This window comes from Coregonus lavaretus, assembly GCF_964263955.1.
Source record: "Coregonus lavaretus genome assembly, contig: SUPER_35_unloc_3, whole genome shotgun sequence".
Lineage (NCBI taxonomy): Eukaryota > Metazoa > Chordata > Actinopteri > Salmoniformes > Salmonidae > Coregonus > Coregonus lavaretus.
The window spans coordinates 1,012,196-1,026,168 of NW_028167179.1; the positions used below are offsets into that span (position 1 = coordinate 1,012,196).

The following is a 13,973-nucleotide window of genomic DNA, read 5'->3' on the forward strand; positions in this document are numbered from 1 at the left end:
GTGGCCTGTGGAATGTTGTCCCTCTCCTCTTCAATGACTGTGCGAAGTTGCTGGATATTGGCGGGAACTGGAACACGCTGTCGTACGTGTCGATCCAGAGCATCCCAAACAGGCTCAATTGGTGACATTTCTGGTGACTGCAGGCCATGGAAGAACTGGGACATTTTCAGCTTCCAGGAATTGTGTACAGATCCTTGCGACATGGGGCTGTGTATTATCATGCTGAAACATGAGGTGATTGCGGCGGATGAATGGCACGACAATGGGCCTCAGGATCTCTTCACGGTATCACTGTTCATTCAAATTGCCATCGATAAAATGCAATTGTGTTCGTTGTCCGTAGCTTATCCCTCCCCATACCATAACCCCACTGCCACCATGGGGCACTCTGTTCACAACGTTGACATCAGCAAACCGCTCGCCCACACGACGCCATACTTCTGCCATCTGCCCGGTACAGTTGAAACCGGGATTCATCTGTGAAGAGCACATTTCTCCAGTGTGCCAGTGGCCATCGAAGGTGAGCATTTGCCCACTGAAGTTGGTTACAAAGCCGAACTGCAGTCAGGTCAAGACCCTGGTGAGGACGACGAGCACGCAGATGAGCTTCCCTGAGACGGTTTCTGACAGTTTGTGCAGAAATTATTCGGTTGTGCAAACCCAGTTTCATCAGCTGTCCGGGTAGCTGGTCTCAGACCATCCCGCAGGTGAAGAAGCCGGATGTGGAGGTCCTGGGCCGGCTACACGTGGTCTGCTGTTGTGAGGCCGGTTGGGTATACTGGTTTAGTGTAGTTGGGCTAAGTTTTTTTACTTCCCTAATCCCTACCTGTAGCCTAAGTGCCTCTGGTATAATTAGGGCCAGTGTTTTTTGTTTTACTGGTATTTCCAGCATTATCCACTAGGGTTGCTGCAGGTAGAAAATTCTAGGAAATGTTATTTAATAGACACAAGCTGTCTCCAATCAATCAATCAATCAATGTCTGGTTGTTTGATGGGGGGGATGGCCTAAGCCAGGGGAGGCGTAGCTCTAGGAATCTTAATTGCACAAAGCCTATTATTTGGCAGGGAATACTATTTGTAGATCAGCGACACCTCACTTTGCTCAAACTGATCCTCTCCAATGGACTCGGAAGTTGTAGCAAATGTTTTTTCCCAATTAGGGTCAGTTTATGAAACCAACCATGTAAGTATTTTGTAGCAATTTCAGGGGGAAGCCCCGACCGGGACTCGAACCTGGGTCCAGCGACTGCCAAGCCAACACCTTAACCATTACGCCAAGAGGTCATAAATCTAGAGCAAAACATGTTAAATGTGCGTGTTAGTGAGTCTCACCTTTTAATAATTTGCTCAAACCCCTCTACAGACATTATTGTAAGAAAAGACTTGGCTCCAGGCCCCTTCAGATCCACCCTTGTCTCACAAACACCACCCTGGCTCAGTCCTCGTTAATCACACAGACGAATGGTTGGTACCAGCGGATGCAAAATAAATATAATCTATGGATTTCACATGACTGGGCAGGGGCGCAGACGTAGGTGGGCCATAGGCCCACCCACTGGGGAGCCAGGCCCAGCCAATCAGAATGAGTTTTTCCCCACAAAAGGGCTTTATTACAGACAGAAATAATATTCTGCCTTCTCCCTACAGTTTTCAGCGATTAACTTCGCCCACGACTGGCTCATGTGAACTATAATCCCGATGCTGTGTTTGAACGTTTAAAAATGTAAATAATCACCGCTTGCGATACGGCTATGGAAACATATGGCCCTTATCTTTAAACAAAACATGGGCCTTCTTTCATCAGCGTGAAAGAATCCTTCAACCAAAAAATATACACTTACTGTAGTTAAATGTTTTTCACAGATCCATACAACTATGTGACTTTATGACCAACATGATCCCATTTCTACTTTGTAGTACATTTTGACACTAGAATGAATGTTTCTGAGTCATATCGATGCCACATAGGCCGTTTAAAATCAGATAATTTGGTTCTAAGGGGCAGTTGACCTTTAATTTAACCACATACTCTTTAAGCTATGATGCCAACCAATAAGATCCTTTCTCTTCAGTAAAGGAGAGGCCAGGGGGTTAATAAGAAGTGATACAAAAATGACAAGAACAGTGATAAAAACAAATGGCAAGAGTTGTGGAACAGCGAGGGAAAGGGAAGACACCTGTATAAGATCCAGGAAAAGGTGGGGGCAGGGAGGTCCTCAGGCCTAGAGAGAAGGCTGAGACTGGGACACATTCAACTGTAATCACTGCCAGGAGATCGAGACAGTGGAACACATTCCATTTCAGTGCCAGCGATATGGGAGGGAAAGAGACCATTTGTTATTAGGATTAAGGAATAATGGTATTGAGGAGTTTAATTGAATTTAAGAAAACCTTACGGTGATCTACATAATTAAATATTCCGTTTCCTTAGGGAGAAGGCAGGGTTTAATTGGGTAGAGCTCCAACTTTAGACCTTCCCTGTCGCTGGTCCACACTCCAGTCCAGGTTGCGGCGGTAATGCATCACTAAAGTTGGTTGCCAACCGCCATTTAAAAACCACGGAAGTAGAAGTGTAAACGGACGTGAACAGTGACCAAGAACAATTTCAACGTTAGTGTTTTTATTAGTTATTTAGATGTTGATTAACACACGAACTCAAAATATGACTCTTAACTACACAGCGTCACATACTTGCCCCAGGTAGTCTTTAATTCGCGTTTTAGACAGGACTTGGTTGATATATCTGTTATCTTGGTAACGCTAACGTTAGCTAGCTAGCTGCTAACAATGGCTAACTGTATGGTTTTTCACACTCAAATAGCCTCCATTATGGAGGTGCTAGCGAATGCAGCCGTGGCAGAGGTCTGTAAACTCGTAGATGACGATTACGCAGTGTTTCGTTTGGAAATAACTCAAAGCCAGAAAGAAAACAGGGCATTGCAGAGGAAACTACAGCAACTCGAACTGAAGGTGGCACGGGAGCGCGCAGAGAGGACAACGCGAGACCGCGTCCTCGCCTGTCGTCCCAGTAGTGTTAAGATCCTCGACCGATACAGAGGGATGGCAAGAGGTACATTTTGCAGAAGGCTAGGCTGTTGTCGCCCCGTTCACATCTGCACATATGACTTTAGATGTGTTAACCTATGGTCTTGGTCAGTTTTTGGATAGTATGCAATAATTCCCCTCATTACTTAGCTAAGTTGCAGAAAGACAATATCATATTCGAACCAGAATTTATTTACTGCATTTCCTATTATTTACTCTTTGAAAACATGAGCATTGACAACACAGTACCTAACCTAACCACCTCTTTTCCCCCAATCACTCTCTCAGGTGAAGGAAATCTCACTGGAGGCCACAGGAGCTTTGTGAAGCCAGCAGAACACAATACATGGAGAGATGACCAACCAATAACTGTTGATGAGGGGAGTGGAACCTCAACCCAACATGTTATCGTGATAGAGGTTAGTGTAATAGTATTACATCAAAATTACAGTACATCAAATGTGACCAGTTTATTTCAGAAAGGCTCCCCTCAGCTATTCACTTGCTTACGTGTACGTCCTCATTTATCTGCCATAGGGCAGGTTGTGAGTCTTCTCTACTACATTGTTATCCAGTGCTACTCATGTACCTGTAATAACCTCCCCTCTTATTGTGTCAGTCTGCAGATGCAGAGGCTGCAGGTCTTGGAGTCAAGCAGGAGACGTCTGAAAGAGAGGAGGACCTACGACACAGCAGAGACATCCAGATTGGAGCAGCGCCTGGAGTGGTGCCCCCTGTAGCCATCGAGGACTTCACCACCACCACTGCGCCCCAGGCCAGGTCCCGATGTAGCATCACGGAGGTCAGTTGAACGCTGAATGTGGTCCTCAAGTCAGAGACCGACACCAAGACTTTAACTGTAACACACAGGCTCTTACAAACAGAATCTGACCACAGATCAGACCCAGAGAGGCTGGGGCTGGGGCCACTGGGCTGTCCTCCTGCTCCCGGCTCAGGTCTTACCGATATTTCATCCGAGCCAGAGGATGGTTCATTAGACACTGGTGTTGATGATCCGTCTTGTTCTTACACTACAGAGATGGACCCTGGCAACATGCCCTTGGGTTTAGAGGCACAGACTGATCTGTCTAGAGGGGACTGGAACCAGTACAGTAGTAGTGTATACTCTGAAGGGTGCCTAGATAAGAAAGAGGAGGTTATAGTCGTAGATAGCGACTGTGAAAGTTGAGGATGACGCTCCGCTGACATGGAATGTAGACGAGACTCACTTAGGAGAAGGACACTCACAAGGCAGAGATTTCTTAGATTACAGGGAAAGCTTAGAGACAAATCCAAATGTTGCAACCCACTCCCCTTTATACACGCTCTGGGATTGCGACCCAGTGTCCACGTTGATAGCGCCTTCCGATTCACATGACCACGTCCTTTTTTGCTGATCAGGTATTGAACTCAAAGGGCCAAGGCTCGGGGAGGGGGAGCAACATAATGCAATAGTAAAGGGAAATGGATCCTCTGCATGTTCTGTAACAAAGGCTTCAGCTGCCCCCAGAAGGTAGAGATCCATCAGAGGGTCCACATACGGGAGAAATCCTACAGCTGCCCGTAGTGTGAGAAGAGGTTCTCCTACCAGAACCTGCTGAAGATGCACCTGAAGGTCCACACGGGAGAGAGGCCGTTTGCCTGTAAGCACTGCGGTTTTAGGTTCTCCGAGAGTAGCTACCTCAGGATACACCAGCAGAAAAAACATTCCACTCTATAACATAGAAAGTAACCATTCCACTCAATAGCTTCTGACGTTTAGATCTAACCCTGCATTAAAGACAAAGATTACTTTTCATTGTTGTCAGCAGAAAACATTGTAGAATAATAGTGAAGACATGAAAACTATGAAATAACACATATGGAATCATGTAGTAACCCAAAAAGTGTTAAACAAATCAAAATATATTTTATATTTGAGATTCTTCAAATAGCCACCCTTTGCCTTGATGACAGCTTTGCACACTCTTGGCATTCTCTCAACCAGCTTCATGAGGTAGTCACCTGGAATGCATTTCAATTAACAGGTGTGCCTTGTTGAAAGTTAATTTGTGGAATTTCTTTCCTTAATGCGTTTGAGCCAATCAATTGTGTTGTGAGAAGGTAGGGCTGGTATACAGAAGATAGCCCTATTTGGTAAAAGACCAAGTCCATATTATGGTAAGAACAGCTCAAATAAGCGAAGAGAAACGACAGTCCATCATTACTTTAAGACATGAAGGTCATTCAATCTGGAAAATGTGAAGAACTTTAAAAGTTCTTCAAGTGCAGTCGCAAAAACCATCAAACGCTATGATGAAACTGGCTCTCATGAGGACCGCCACAGGAAAGGAAGACCCAGAGTTACCTCTGCTGCAGAGATAAGTTCATTAGAGTTAACTGCACCTCAGATTGCAGGCCAAATAAATGCTTCAGAGTTCAAGTAACAGACACATCTCAACTGCAACTGTTCAGAGGAGACTGCATGAATCAGGCCTTCATGGTCGAATTGCTGCAAATAAACCACTACTAAAGGACACCAATAATAAGAAGAGACCTGCTTAGGCCAAGAAACACTAGCAATGGACATTAAACCTGTGGAAATCTGTCCTTTGGTCCAAATTTTAGATTTTTGGTTCCAACCGCTGTGTCTTTGTGAGATGCAGAGTAGATGAACGGATGATCTCCGCATGTGTACTTCCCACTGTGAAGCATGGAGGAGGAGGTGTGGGGGTGCTTTGCTGGTGACACTGTCAGTGATTTATTTAGAATTCAAGGCACACTTAACCAGCATGGCTACCACAGCATTCTGCAGCGATATGCCATACCATCTGGTTTGTGCTTAGTGGGACTATCATTTGTTTTTGAACAGGACAATGACCCAAAACACACCTCCAGGCTGTGTAAGGGCCATTTGACCAAGAAGGAGAGTGATGGAGTGCTGCATCAGATGACCTGGCCTCCACAATCCCCTGAACTCAACCCAATTGAGATGGTTTGGGATGAGTTGGACCGCAGAGTGAAGGAAAAGCAGCCATCAAGTGCTCAGCATATGTGGGAACTCCTTCAAGACTGTTGGAAAAGCATTCCAGGTGAAGCTGGTTGAGAGAATGCCAAGAGTGTGCAAAGCTGTCATCAAGGCAAAGGGTGGCTATTTAAAGAATCTCAAATAATAAAATATAAATTTTAGAATAAGGCTGTAACGTAACAACATTTCAGAATGCACTGTATATAAGCCTAAAGTCTGTTACATATTGTTTGTACTGTGTAGCTATATGATGTTCACAAATGCCTGTTTCATTACTTCCATTCAACAACTAAATTTTTTCCCCAAGTCACTTTTAATTAGAATTTATACAGTTTATCAAGTTAATGCAGATTTTTAGTTGAGACATCACATTTTATATTTACATTTTAGTAATTCTGCATTCACTTTTATCCAGAGCGACTTACAATTAGTGCATTCGTCTTAAACTGGGTGAGATAACCACACAACATAGTTGTAGCAAGTACATTTCCCCTCAAAGTAGTTATCATTAACGTCAGTGCTGGTAGGTGAAGACAATTTATTTATATAATTTTTTGGTGTGTGGAGGGGGGGGTTGCGTGGATTCATTTAAGATACTATTTTTAGAGGTAGGGTCTCAGACGTTTTCGGAAGATGGCCAGGGACTTTGCTGTCCTAGCGTCAGCGTTAAGCTGGTTCCACCATTGGGGTGCCTTGACAGAGAAGAGTTTTGACTGGGTTGAGCAGATGCAGCCAAGAGACCAGAGGTGGGAGAACGGAGTGCTCGGGTTGGGGTGTAGGGTTTGAGCATAGCCGGATGGTAGGGAAGGGCAGTTCCCCTTGCTGCTCCGTAGGCAACCATCATGGTCTTGTAGTTGATGCGAGCTTCGACTGGAAGCCATTGGAGTGTGTCGAGGAGCGGGGTGACATGGAAGGACTTGGGAAGGTTGAACACCAGACGGGCTGCGGCATTCTGGATAAGTTGCAGGGGTTTGATGGAACAAACAGGGAGCCCAGCCAACAGAGAGTTGCAGTAGTCTAGATGGGAGACTACAAGAGCCTTGATTAGGACCTGTGCCGCTTCCTGTGTGAGGAAGGGTCGTACTCTACGGATGTTGTAGAACATGAACCTGCAGGAGCGAGTCACTGCTTTGATTTTTGCAGAGAATGACGGTGTTGTCAAGGGTCACACCAAGGTTCTTTGCACTCTGGGAGGGGGACACCATGGAGTTGTCAACCGTGATGGAGGGGTCTTGGAGCGGTCAGGCCTTCCCCGGGAAGATGGGCAGCTCCGTCTTGTCGAGATTGAGCTTGAGGTGGTGGGCCAACATCCAAGCTGAGATGTCTGCCAGGCACGCAGAGATACATATGTATGTGTGGTTTTCATATGGTGTATTTAACACTTGTTTATGTTTAATAAACACAAAATGGGACTTTTCATTCTAAGACTTTCATTGACTCTCTTAATTATATATCACTTCTGATCTCACCCTATTCTCCATACACCTGACGGCGCTTTACAACCAATATACACTTACTAAATATACCTACACATACCCCCACACTAACAAACACCTACTGTACACGTCAAAATAGTTTAGTCAGGTTTGTCTGATGATGACTTTTGACTTATCATAGCTGACTTGTTTTTACCCACATCATATTTATGTCCACCATGATGGGTTTATCAACAATGAAGTAATTCTGTAACTACAGTATAGGACTCAAACTAGTGTGGATGGGTAAACACTCCATGTTAAAAGTGTGTTTATTATCTGTGTGTGTACGTACGTACCTGAGGGAGTGTATGTCTGTGTAATCTGTATCACCTCTCTCTTCCAGGAGGAGGAGGGTCCAGAGGTGCTGCTGGTGAAGGAGGAGGGGTGTGAGGAGGGTCTGGGGAGCCCTGAGGGGACCATGGTCATGGAGGACAACCAGACTACACCTCCTCCTGAACCCACAGAGGAACCAGCTGAGCAGCACAGGACCACACACAGTCTCACTGAGGTGAGCCCACTGTGAACTACTGTCTGAATGGTATTAGGTCAGGGCCCGTATCCACAAAGCCTCTCAGAGCGGGAGTGCTGATCTGGATCAGTTTTGCTTTTTAGATCATAATGAAAAATACTATTTAGACAGGTGGGGACCTGATCCTAGATCAGCACTCTTACTCTTTGATGCTTTGTGGATACGGGCCCAGGTCTTGACCATGCCTTTGAATTATAGAACTATTAAAGACTGTCAAGTAATCAAATTAACTAACATGCTTGCATAGTACTCATAGCAATCCCTCTTTGCCCAATCAAAAGATGCTCCGTAGCAGGGTGCTCAAATCAGCTTTCTTGATCCAACATCCTCTCACTCTGTATCTCTTACAGTCAGTAGACATGGAGGATGGGAAGCCTGATCTGCTGCTAGTCAAAGAGGAGACAATAGAAGATGGACCAGAGAGCATTGATCTGCTGAGTGGACTAAAGATGGGGGAGCAAGGTAAGGGAGAAATACATACAGTGCCTTCAGAAAGTATTAAAACCCCTTGACTTATTCCACATTTTGTTGTGTTACAGTCTGAATTCAAAATTTATTTTAAAAAATAACAAAATAATCCTCACCCATTTACATACAATAACCCATAATGACAAAGTGAAAACATGTTTAGAGACATTTTTGAAAATGAAATTCAGAAATATCTAAGTCACATAAGGTCATGTTAGAATGACCTTTGGCAGCGATTGCAGCCGTGAGTCTTTCTGGCTAAGTCCTGCTGAAAGGTGAATTTGTCTCCCAGTGTCTGTTGGAAAGCAGACTGAACCAGGTTTTCCTCTAGGATTTTGACTGTGCTTAGCTCTATTCCTGGCTATATATAACTTGTGTTTACTTACAAAAACACACATTATAATGTATGAACTTGACTCAAAAAACTCCATATGCATTTCAAGGCTGCGTTGACAATGACGTATCAATGACCCCAGCTCAGATAATCCATACCATTGTGTCGCTGAGTTGTCGTAGTGCTGCTGCAAATGTACATTGTCCCAAGGGTGTTGGCAGACACAATGTAAGTAACTTAATTTATGTCCCTCTAACTGCCCTGAATGCCTCTGTTGATCCTACATCTATTGTATGTACCAATCATGAGCCTATGAACCAGAGTTATACTGTTAGCACTGAGGCGGTGTGCCCTAGTAGGAAGTCCACTGTGTGCAGCTCACCCTGCACTATCAGCTCAAACATAAATAACATTGTCATGTCTACTTTTGATAAGCTTCCCAGTAAAGCAATAAAAACAATCAAGCATCCCAGAAAAGTGCTAGACATAACCCACATGAACATATGTAGCCTAAGAAACAAGGTTCATGAAATCAATAACTTGCTAGTGACAGATGACATTCATATTGTGACTCTGAAACTCAGATGATACCTTTGATGATACATTGGTAGCAATACATGGCTATAACATCTACAGAAAATACAGAAATGCCAATGGGGGCGGTGTTGCGGTCTTTATTCAGAACCACATTCCTGTAAAGCTTAGAGAGGATCTCATGTTAAATACTGTTGAAGTAAAATGGCTACAGGTTCATCTGCCTCACCTAAAGCCCATTATTGTGGGAAGCTGCTATAGACCACCAAGTGCTAACAGTCAGCATCTTGATAATATGTGAAATGCTTGATAATGTATGTGATATCTACAGAGGTATATTTTCTGGGTGATTTCAATATTGACTGGCTTTCATCAAGCTGCCCACTCAAGAAAAAGCTTCAAACTGTAACCAGTGCCTGCAACCTGGTTCAGGTTATCAGTCAACCTACCAGGGTAGTTACAAACAGCACAGGAATGAAATCATCAACATGTATTGATCACATCTTTACTAATGCTGCCGAAATTTCATTTAAAACAGTATCCAAATCTATCGGATGTAGTGATCACAATATAGTAGCCAAATCTAGGAAAACCAAAGTTCCAAAAACTGGGCCTAATATAGTGTGTAAGAGGTCATGCAATAAGTTTTGTAGTGATTCCTATGTTGATGATGTAAAGAATATTTGCTGGTCTGTGGTGTATAATGAGGAACAACCAGACACTGAACTTGACACATTTATGAAATTGCTTATTCCAGTTACTAATAAGCATGCACCCATTAAGAAAATGACTGTAAAAACAGTTACATCCCCGTGGATTGATGAGGAACTGAAAAATGTTATGGTTTCGAGGGATGAGGCAAAAGGGAATGGCAAATAAGTCTGGCTGCACAGCCGATTGTCAAACGTACTGCAAATGTGACTAAACTGAATAAAAATAAACTATACTATGAAACAAAGATAAATAATATAAAGAATGATAGTAAAAAGCTTTGGAGCACCTTAAATAAAATGTTGGGCAAAAAGGCAAACTCAGCTCCATCATTCATTGAATCAGATGGCTCATTCATCACAAAACCCACTGATATTGCCAACTACTTGAATAATTTTTTCATTGGCAAGATTAGCAAACTTAGGCATGACATGCCAGCAACAAAAGCCGACACTACACATCCAAGTATAACTGACCAAATAATGAAAGACAAGCATTGTAATTTTGAATTGTGCAAAGTGAGTGTGGATGAGTTGAAAAAATTGTCTATCAACAATGACAAGCCACCGGGTTCTGACAACTTGGATGGAAAATTACTGAATATAATAGCGGACGATATTGCCACTCCTATTTGCCATATCTTCAATCTAAGCCTACTAGAAAGTGTTTGCCCTCAGGACTGGAGGGAAGCAAAAGTAATTCCACTACCCAAGAATAGTAAAGCCCCCTTTACTTGCTCAAATAGACCACCAATAAGCCTGTTACCAACCCTTAGTAAACTTTTGGAAAAAATTGCTATTTTACAGTAAACAAATTGACAACAGACTTTCAGCACGCTTATAGGGAAGGACATTCAACAAGCACAGAACTTACACAAATGACTGATGATTGGCTGTGAGAAAATTATGATAAAAAATATTGTTGGAGCTGTCTTGTTAGACTAAAGTGCGGCTTTTGACATTATCGATCATAGTCTGCTGCTGGAAAAAACGCGTTATGGCTTTACACCCCCTGCTATATTGTGGATAAAGAGTTACCTGTCTAACAGAATACAGAGGGTGTTCTTTAATGGAAGCCTCGCCAACATAATCCAGGTAGAATCAGGAATTCCACAGAGCAGCTGTCTAGGCCCCTTTTTTCAATATTTACTAATGACATGCCACTCGCTTTGAGTAAAGCCAGTGTGTCTATGTATGCGGATGACTCAACACAATACACGTCAACTACTACATCGACTGAAATGACTGCAACACTTAACAAAGAGCTGCAGTTAGTTTCAGAATGGGTGGCAAGGAATAAGTTAGTCCTAAATATTTCAAAAACTAAAAGCATTGTATTTGGGACAAATCATTCACTAAACCTTAATTAAATATTGTAATAAATAATATGGAAATTTAGATAGTTGAGGTGACTAAACTGCTTGGAGTAACCCCAGATTGTAAACTGTCATGGTCAAAACATATTGATACAACAGTAGCTAAGATGCAGAGAAGTCTCTCCATAATAAAGCGATACTCTGCCTTTTTAACACTGTCAACAAGGCAGGTCCTACAGGCCTTAGTTTTGTCCCAACTGGACTACTGTTCAGTTGTGTGGTCAGGTGCCACATAGGGACTTAGGAAAATTGGACTATTGGCTCAGAACAAGGCAGCACGGCTGGCCCTTAAATGTACATTGAGATCTAACATTAATAATATGCATGTCAATCTCTCATGGCTCAAAGGGGAGGAAAGATTGACTTCATCAATACTTGTTTTTGTAAGAATAGTTTACATGCTGAATGCACCGAGCTGTCTGTTTAAACTACTAGCACACAGCTCGGACACCCATGCATACCCCACAAAACATGCCACCAGAGGTCTCTTCACAATCCCCAAGTCCAGAACAGACTATGGAAGGCGCACAGTACTACATAGAGCCATGACTACTTGGAACTCTATTTCACATCAGATAACTAATGCAAGCAGTAGAATCAGATTGAAAAAACAGATAAAAAGCCACCTTATGGAACAGTGGGGACTGTGAAGCAACACAAACACATGCATACACACACACGATAACATACACACGTACACATGGATTGTGACGAGACACACACACACAGGTACAGACACGCATACGCACACACTAGCACACGCACTCTACACACACGTACATTGTAATTTTGTTGTATGGTGGTATTATATATTTTGTATTGTAGATATGTAGTGGTGTAATAATGTTATATGACGTACCGTTTTAGCTTTTGTTTTATGTGTGATGTAAGTGCCTTAATGTGTTTGGACCCCAGGAAGAGCAGCAGCTAATGGGGATCCCTTATAAATACAAATATGTAGAGTTCTCAACCATGTTTGTAAAGTCTATCTTGTAACCTCTTCCTGCAGGTGGTTGGCTGGAGGCTAACAGAGGAGAATGGGTGGCCATCTTGGATTCCCAGACCCAGATGGGTGCAGCCGAGGGCCCAGGGGACAGCATTACCAAGCAGGTCAGGAACAGAGGCGACATAGTGGAGGTCAGTGGATGGGACAGCATCCTCAACTCTGGGCTGGGGAACAACACTGTTAACCACAACCAGAAACAGACAGTGGAACACAAAACAACAACCGATCTTAGTCTCAATGACAACAGACTGGCTGGGACCAGAGCAAGGCTTAGATTTGGTCTGCGGGGACGGGGAGGTGTCTGTTTGAGAACAGACACAGACTTGGCTAGCGATGCTCCGTCCTGCTCCTATAGTTGTGATTCAGAGAGACTGATGGTGCCTCAGGTTAACCCCCTAACAGGTGCTGCCTTCAGCCTGCCTTCTATAGGATCTATCAACTGGAACATGGACCCTGCGACAACACAGACACTCCCTGGCCTTCGTCCTCCTCACACTCTCCTAATGTTAAACCAGACCTCAGACAATGCCAGTGCCTCAACACTAAATGGCAACACAAGCCGATTGACAAATGACAGTAGTAGTAATGCTATCAGTAGATCCGGTGGCAAAGAGAAGCGCTTCCCGTGTTCGTTCTGTGGGAAAACCTTCAGTTTCCCCAAACAGGTGGAGATCCACCAGAGGATGCACACGGGGGAGACATTGTTCAGCTGCCACCTGTGCCGGGCCTGTTTTTCACACTTGTCCAGCCTAAAGAGGCACCAGAGGGTCCACACAGGGGAGAAGCCGTTCGGCTGCCACCTGTGCAGGGCCAGTTTTTCACACTCGTCCAACCTGAAGAGGCACCAGAGAGTCCACACAAGGGAGAAATCCTAGAGCTGCCCCAGTGTGAGAAGAGGTTCTTGCACCAGATGAAGATGCACCTGAAGATCCACACGAAAGAGCCTGTACGCACTGCGGGAAGAGGTTCTCAGAGAGGAGCTACCTCAGGATACACCAGCAGAAAATGCACACGGCCTATGTATAGTGACATGTAATGTAATACTAGTTACTTTGAAGTTAATTCTGTTTGTTTTGGCTGTATGATGTGGTTGGTGTGATGGTGTCTGTAAAAATGCTTCACTGATGAAAAGTGACAACCTTGTCCAGTTGTTTGATGCTGGTGTTTTATAATGTGGAAATGAGTGCCTTGATTCATGTTTACTTGACATAAAGTAGTGAAGCGGTGTAATGCAATGCTGAACCTTTTCCAAAGTATTCTAAAGTTAATTTTGTCAAAGTGCGGGTGCCAGATTTACAGAGAAGGTAAAGTGTTACCATAGTGAGAAAAGTTATTCTACTTGTCACATGTTGTTCTGTACATTTAAAATAATGTACTTCACTATGTGAGGGTATGACCATTTTGTTGAAATTAAATACAACATTGACTCTGTTCTGACTGACTTGGTTATTTTTGTATCATTGCACAAAAATGATACAATGAGTTT

At 43.5% G+C, this 13,973-nt stretch overlaps 1 pseudogene across 1 annotated transcript; it reads left to right on the forward strand.

The window, feature by feature from the left end:
- The first annotated feature begins 2,560 nt into the window (after positions 1-2,560).
- LOC311110295 lies at positions 2,561-13,605 on the forward strand (annotated as a pseudogene). The gene is made up of 7 exons (XR_014615703.1): positions 2,561-3,070; positions 3,334-3,464; positions 3,665-3,847; positions 7,874-8,038; positions 8,410-8,521; positions 12,491-13,372; positions 13,429-13,605. The product of XR_014615703.1 is annotated as an uncharacterized misc_RNA (transcript).
- Positions 13,606-13,973: the final 368 nt, after the last annotated feature.